Genomic DNA, 8,439 nt, shown 5'->3' on the forward strand with positions numbered 1-8,439 from the left:
CCTCTCTGAGCTTTAGTTTCTTCATCTGTAGAGCTCTGGACTTGGAAAAAGGAAGACCCTGTCTTGGACACTTAATTTTGTGACTCTGGGCAGGTTTTTTTTCTCAGCTTCTCACTTCCTCATCTGTAAAATGGGAATAATAGCAGCACCTATCCCTGCCTTCCAGAGTTGTTGTGAGGATCAAATAAAGTAATATATGTAAAAGGCTTTACAGACCTTAAAAAGTACAATATAAAGGTCAGCTGTTATTATTAGTTATTAGGTTTCTAATAAAATAGGAACCCAGAACATTTGCCCTCCTTACATATCTCAAAGAGCTACTGAGGATCAAATGAGTAAATAGACATAAAACATTTTGTAAATGTGAAATATTATGCAAATATTACCTCTTACCTAGTTTTAAAAATTAGTGTAATGTGGGTGTGGTGAATGCCTTGACCACTTAAGATGATGTCATCCACACGGAAGATGTTTCTGCAAGCCTGGAGAACTGGCTTATGTGTAGACAGTCTACATTGGCCTACCGGGTGGTTGGGAGCATTCTTTTTCCATTGGTTGCGTATCCAGAACTGACTAAGTCTTTAAATTTGACAGGGTGAGGTGGGAGATGAGTGAGGGGAACTTTTTTTACTATACTTCTGTCTGAGAGTGAAGAATTTCTTCACTCCCACATGGGAGGGCCCCAAGCCCCATTAGCTCATATGGCCCCAGGGATCTGGAAGTGAAGGAATCTAGGCTGGGTATTACAGTCAGCTCAGCAGCAAAGTCCTAAAGAATAAGGATTTGGAGACGCCTGCTCAGCTGGGTTTTAGACATGAACTCGGTAAGACTAATGTTAGATAAGAACAAAACTAAACTTCGAGTTTAATCTCCCTTCCCTCCCCAGAGACTGAGGTCGTAGAGGTGAGATTATGCTCCTAAGATATTAGGGGAAATATTTGTTCTTGCTGTGTCTTTGAAGTAAATATCCCTCTGTAAAAATTTATCTGGTGTTAGGGAAGAGCTGGGGCCCCAGGAAAAAAAAAGGAGGAACACGGTCAATGGGGTATTGAGTCAGCAGCAGAGGAAAAAGACTCCCCAGTCACATCAAGGTATCAAATAACACTAAGGGAGGAAAATGTAGCAGGCCTGATCCTGGACAAAGGGGCCATTGTAAACCATGTTGTTGTTCAGTCCAACTCTTCATGACCCCATGGACCATAGCACCCTAATACCATGCATGGGGTTTTCTTGGCAAAGATACTGGAGTGGTTTACCATTTCCTTCCCCAGCTCATTTTACAGATGAGGAAACTGAGACAAACGGGGCTAAACGACTTGCCCAGGGTCACACAGCTACTAAGTATCTGAGGGCACATTTGAACTCGGTCTTCCTGATACCAGACCCAGAGCTCCATCCACTGAGCCACCTCGCTGCCTCCACGTTACAACAACAATAGCAGACATTTGTATGGCACTTTTAAGTTTACAAAAGGCTAGACATGTACTAAACTCATTTTAGCCTCACAACAGCTCTGAGTTAAGGGCTACAGGTATTAAAAGGAGGAACAAAAATGTAGGGCCTTCAAAGCCCCATGAAAAGCTGTGGGAGGAAGGATGCTCACTAATGAACTGATGGTCCCCCAAGAATTTTGAGTCAAGTGCTTTGTGTCCCATTGGCAATAGAGCTACCATAAAGCTTCCCCTCCCTCCAAGGTTGTCCTGGAGAAATCGTGAAGCTGGTGAAATTAATTTTTCTTTGTCTCCGGCCTCCTCTTTCTGGGGCTTTCCCCTTATACCCCCTGGTTCCCTCATTCCTCAGGCAGCTAGTGTCCAATTCTCTCCACCAATTCTCTCTTATCAAAATCTGCTCTCTGGAACAAGTCTGATAAATTCATAAACACTGTGGTGTCAGTGACTAGCATAGTTTAACCTACTTCCTCTCTCCGGGAATGCTTGCATTTTAACAGGGGGCAAAGGCTATAATGGTAGAATTTCAGACATAGGCCAAAGTAACAGTGGATATTCCTGAATATTCCAAGTAACTGAGGGCAGGAGGAGAGGGGAATGGAACCAGCTGGGAGCCTGGTATCCCTATACTGGACAAGGTCTATAAGACTCCCCTCTGTGGCTATGACCCTGAAGCATAGACTCTTGGAACTGGATGCCTGTGGTCTGGGTCTGGGAAAATCCCTTTGATAATTAATTGGGGGGGGAGGGCTGGAAGATCGATTTTCCTGTGTGACCCAATAAGACGATGGGTGAAGCCAGGCCACCCTAGACTCACCTTGAGAAACTGGATAGGAAGTACGAAGATGTGAAGCAGGCGTGAGAGAGAGAGGAAAAAAAGAGAGAAAGAAAAACACTGTCTGAAAAGGATGATCACAGGAACATTTGAAATATCCAAAGGGAGGAGGGATAGGCACACGGGGGCCTGGGGAACTGAGCATAGGATGAGGCTGCCAATTTCATAAAAGCCAAATTCCCAGGCACAGGCAGGAGCTCTAGTCACGCGTTCATTTTAAGTAATCAACCACCACGGATTGGCCCCCCAGTTAAAGGATATTTGCTGAAAACACAAAGTACTGTGCTTTAAAAAAAATTTTTTTTAAAACTGAAAGCTACTGAAAGATGGTCTCTCCATTTCCTCTGACTGATAGAGGTCATGTATAAAAGGCTAGAACTACAAGGAAGTCATTTCTAATTCCTCAGCAAACCTGTAAGGAATAGCCATAGGTCTCAGGCAGAAGTTGGCACAGACATAGTCAGCTCCTAATAAATGATTATTGACTGACTGACTGTAAGACACTTAGCTGGGGTTGACCTCCTTGCCATCCTCTCTGTCTTTTCCCTCATTCTTTCCATTACTATCATCCTTTCCTATGACGACATCTCGATGGATTCAGGTTGGGTCTGTGTGCCAAAAGTGACCTGTCTGTAACGATTTTGAAGAGGTGGAAATAATCAGTAGAGGCAATCTCCTGTCTGGGGAGTATATATACACATGGCTCAGGGCGTGCTATCATTCACTGGGCAGGGGACATATCCAACACCTGGCATTCTGTGGAAAGTGCTGCAGTAAAAAGAACACTGACTTTGGAATCGGAAGACAAGTTTAAATTCCACCTTTGTCTACTTAATTAGTTAGGAATCAGTTTCCTTCTGGGTAAAATGAGAGAGAACTACATGACTTTGGAGGTCCCTTCCAGCTCTAAATGTATGATCCCCAGCATCCTGGGGTTCAAAAAGTTAGTATTATGTATTAATTATTTAATAAATATACAGAGCAATGCTCTTAAGTTCACAATTTTAATGCTTTTCATGTCACATTTTCTCTAATTTTCCATTTCCTGGGAATTGTTCTTGGTAAATTATTAGTAACTACCCTGCTGCCCCCCAATCTCCAATGCTTTAATGAACATAAATCTGTCTTGTTAATGAGAGAGACTCAAGGGCTGGTCTTAAAGGTGAAAAGATTTGATTTTGAGTCCTGCTTTTCACTCTTCCTAGCTGGGTGACCTAGGGCAAGGAATCTATTTTCTCAGGGTCTCAGGGATCTAAGACAATAAGTACAGATGAGCTGTTGAGCTGAATTGGTGGACTGAGTTTTCAAACCTGCTCCCAGGTTTGGTATCATCTCTTCCATGATGAATACACACATCTCAACCTTCTTCTCCCCCAAAATTAATGAGAAAAATCACTGAATTCCTAATCCTCTTCTGAAACTCCCAGGAGATGAGCAGGAAAGCCCTTGATGCCTGAAGTGTGACCCCAAACTAACAAACCTGATCTTTTGTGCAAAAACACCAGAACTTACAAATCCCAAGAGTATTATGACTGAGCCTGCCATTCTCAAAATATTTTGGGAGTGCTTTCTAAAAAATTGCTTTCAGACTCTGTTGCAAGTGTTTCTTTTGACTCTGTTCAGTGGTGGCAAATCTTCCTTGGAAAGCAGATTTAATTTTTAGAAATGACTAAAAGCCATTTGTAGCCCACGACTGGTGTAGGAAGTAGATGATCACCCTGAGTAATAACATTTTTTGGCTAAATGTGGGGAATGACCGTAAAGTACTGAGTCTGATTTTTTGTGCACAATTGATAAACCGGATCTGGAAGCAAATTCCCAAAGAAGCATTCCAACCAGGTTTCTCATAAGAATGGCATTATTGGAATAAACACAGAGTCTCCCATACAGCCACCAAGATGGGAGCTCTTGGCCTTTATCTAACAATGAGACATGAAGTTCCTAATAAGATATGTACAAAATGGCAGGACTCAAACAATCAATAAATATTTATTAAGCACCAACTATGTGTCAGGCACTATACTAAGCTCTGGCGATTAAAAAAGAGACAAAAGACAGCCCCTGCCTTCAAGGAGTTTACAATCCAACGGGAGGGACAACAACAAATATATACAAAACAAATATATACAAAGCACGCTGTATGCAGGATAAACAGGAAATCATCGAAAGACCGAATTAAGAGGGGTTGGGGAAGGCTTTCTGTAAAAGGTCAGATTTTAGTTGGGACTTAAAAGAAGCCAGGGAGGTCAGTAGTCAGAGCAGAGGAGGGAGATTATTCCATGCATGGGGAACAGCCAGAGAAAATGCCGAGAGAGGTGGAATAGCCAGGAAGCCAGTGTCACTGGATCGAAGAGCACGTATCTTATATGATTTTTCTTCCTGATTATATACCCCCACCTAGTTCAAAGCCAGATGTAATTCTATCTATTTCTCTCCCTTCATTACTGTTCATCACCCTTGCTTTACTTCCAATTTTTTAGACAAAGAAGGGACACAGTAGAAGTAGATGGGAGATGCCTTACCTGAGGAGGGTAGCTGAATAGGAACCCCAGGATGGAAAACGTTTTACAACCATTCTTACTCCATTCATATCACATGGACACGAGCCTGCTCCCTTTCTATGGAGGAGTTTGAAAGCAATGTGACAAGGGTACCTTGAGCTAGGTAGAGCTGTAGGACAGGCTCCTAATCCTGGCCCTGCCACTTACTGGCCATATGACTATGAACAAGTCATTCCCCAGACCCAAGACTCAGTTTCCCTATCTGTATAATGAGCAGGATTGGACTAAATGCTATTAAGGTTCTTTTCGGCTCTAACATTCTATTCTGATCTGGAAAAGTAAGATTTGTATTTGGGAATTTTCATATTTGGCTACCTGCCTCACTGGCAGGGATAGGCTGGTGAATGTTTAACAACTGTCTCTCTGAAGACCAGGACACATTTTAAGATTTAATTTGCATTATTAACATTTTTTCCATTACTTTCTTAAAGCTAGGCAACCAACAAAACATTGAATCAAGCCCTCCCTCCTATGTAGCATTTGTTGATTCACGCTCCTCTTAGAGCTGACTCCTGCACACCCCTGCTCGAGGTAGGGAGTATTAAATGAGATCCTAGGTTTAAAACACTTTCTGACTAGGAAGAGTTGATGTTGAAGGGATATAAGTTGTATTATATGATAGCAGAAAGTAGAGCTTTCTTCCCCTTCCCCCTAAAGTGAACACAGTCAGATCTAGAAGGGTGGAGAGAAAAGAGGTTGGATTTTCCTCTCCTTTACATTGGGTGAGCCTTTCATCTCTCTAGGCCTCAGTTTACTCATCTGTTAAATAAGGGAGCTGCTCTACATGCTCCCCAAGCACATTTCTCCAATGTTCTGTGATTCTGCTGGAGTTTTGAGAGGCACTATGCCAGATGCCTTATTTTAGAGAGCTTCCTGGAAAGGGTGAGCTCTAGGAACCATGACGGGTTCCTTACTCAATTCCAGCATAAGAGCTCCCAACCAAAAACTGTTTGACCAGGAAATGAAGGAACAGAATAGAGGGAGGGAAAGAGACCAAGAAAGGAAGTGCTTAACAAAGATAATCTGTCAACTGCAAACGATTCACAAGATCCCTCATCTCCCAACTCTGGGCATTTCCGCTGATTGTCCTTCATACCTGGAATTGTCTCTCTCCTTCTCTCCACCTCCTCCTGGCTTCTACAAGAGGCCTTTCCTGATCCCTAATGCTTCGTGCCTTCTCTCTGTTGATTAATTCCAATCTATCCTGCTTATATATCTTGTTTGCAGGTAGTTGTTTCCATGTTTTCTCACCCATTAGACTATGAGCTTGAGAGCAGAGACTGTCTTTTGCCTTCCTTTGTAATCCCAGTGCTTAGCATGAGCCCATGAAACTCCTTGACTATGGCAAAAGGTTTTCCTTGCCATTGGTGCGCACTGCCTACTGCCTTTCCTACTTGTCTGGGTTCCTGACCTTCAACTTGCCCTGCCTTCTGAATCTTTGGGATTTCCTGGTTTCTTCATTCATTCATTCATTCATTCAGCCAACAACAGTGCCTGGCATGTAACAGGCTCTTAGTAAATGCTCATTGGCTGACCAGGCAAATCTTCATGGTTTCAGATCACAGAAGAATGTGGGGGTGATGCTTCTTCTGCTCCTGTCCTGGACAGCAGGATTAGAAGCTCAGTAGAGGCTCATCCCTCTTCCTGCTCCATCTCCTAGTGAAAAGTTTAGGCTACCCTCAAGTCATTGATCAAATGCCCAGCCTTCCCCAGGGCAGGAGTTTTTAACCTTTTTCGTCAAAGACCACTCTGGCAACCTGGTGTACCTGTTCTTAGAATATATTGTTGCCTATGCTCATCATTGAAGGAAATGCTGGATTTTGGTCATTGGTTAGTAAAAGTAAAAATGCATTTTCTCCAAGTTCACAGGCCCCTCAAAATTTATCCAAGGACACTTTGGGATGGGTGAGTGGGTGCAGAGGAACTCAAGAAGCCATGCCCTAGGGAATCCAATTCTGGAGTTGAAAAGGCTGCTGAAGTCCAAGAAAGCTGAACATTTTTCTTCCCTCTGGATCTCTGCCTTCCCTTTCCATCCCCAATTTTAGTGGTTACTATAAATGCCAGGAGACCTGTAGGTATGAGAGTTTAATTAGGGCCCTGGGCTTCCAGTCAGTCAACACTGGTCAGGACCTAATTCTCTACTCCTGCCAGATTAACCTCACAGGCAACTCTACCTCCATTCCCACGGCCTGTCCCCACTCCCACCCACCATGAGTATCCATGTAAATATACCACGTATAGCCCCCAAGCAAGTTATGTGATTAGTATGGTACATTATTCCAGGACAGAGAGCCCATGAAACTCCTTGACTATGGCAAAAGGTTTTCCTTGCCATTGGTGCGCACTGCCTACTGCTTTTCCTGCTTGTCTGGGTTCCTGACCTTCAACTTGCCCTGCCTTCTGAATCCTTGGGATTTCCTGGTTTCTTCATTCATTCATTCATTCATTCATTCAGCCAACAAGCACCTAGACACTGTGAATGCAAAGACTAAAAACAAAACAATTCTTGCTCTTCATAAGGTTACAGTAGGTGACTGGGAGAGGGAGGGCAGAAAACAACATGTCAACAGATGTCGCTACAAAATCTAAAGTAAATACAAAGTAATTTTTAGGTGAGGCCAATAATAACTGGGGAGATCAGGAAAGGCCTTGTGTATATGAGGGGAGGGATTCTTGAGCTTCTTTGAAGGAAGGTAGGGGTTCTAAGAGTTAGGGATGAGTATTCAAGACAGAGATTACAGCACACTCAAAGACACAGAGATAGGAGATGAACTGTATTGTGGGCAAATAAGCCAGTTTGACTGAAATGTAGGGCACATGAGAAGAAGTAATGGGAATTGAGTTTGGAAAGACAGGTTGGGGTTAGATACCATGGGCTTTAAATGCCAAACATAAGAATTTGTTTTGGACTCTAGAGGTAATAGGGAGCCACTGAAACCTTGAATAGGAAAGTAACATGGTGAAGACCTCTGTTGCAAGAATATCACCTCAGGGGATGGCTAGGTGGCGCAGTGAATAGAGATCCAGCCTTGGAGTCAGGAGGACCTGAGTTCAAATCCAGCCTCAGACAGTTGACACTTACTAGCTGTGTGACCCTGGACAAGTCACTTAACCCCAATTGCCTCCCCAAAAAAGCAAAAAAAGAAAAAAAAAAGAATATCAGATATATGGAAGAGGAAGAGACTGGGGGCAGGGAGACCGATTAGGAGGCTACTTCCATTGTCCAGGAGAGAGGCAACGGGGGTAGTGACCATATGAGTAGAGAGGAGGAGATGGTTATGAGACATGTGAACATAGAATTGGTTATATGGGGTGAGGGACAGTGTAGAAGAGAGGATGTCTCTAAGAACATGAATCTAGATAACTTTCTAGAAGAGAAAGGTTGATGCTGGTAAGGAGAGGAACAACCCTGAAGAAAATGGAGATGCCAAAACAGCCCAGGCACAGACAGCTGAAGGTGCTCCAGGTACAGTAAATTGTGTCACTTTTTGATAACTATATTTCTGGTGACAGGACTGTTCAAAATACTATTTTTATTACATTTTATAAAAATGTAGTTTTGTTTTATTGGTGGTACCCTCAACAGAAGTAGGGG

General features: G+C 43.1%; 1 protein-coding gene across 1 annotated transcript in view; it reads right to left on the bottom strand.

Moving 5' to 3' along the window:
- Window positions 1–8,439, bottom strand: part of LOC114049526 (protein stum homolog) — a 99,984-nt gene that overhangs the window by 599 nt on the left and 90,946 nt on the right. The window lies entirely within an intron of this gene.

The sequence above is a fragment of the Vombatus ursinus genome, unplaced genomic scaffold, assembly GCF_900497805.2.
Source record: "Vombatus ursinus unplaced genomic scaffold, bare-nosed wombat genome assembly UNPS02014798.1, whole genome shotgun sequence".
Taxonomy (NCBI): domain Eukaryota; kingdom Metazoa; phylum Chordata; class Mammalia; order Diprotodontia; family Vombatidae; genus Vombatus; species Vombatus ursinus.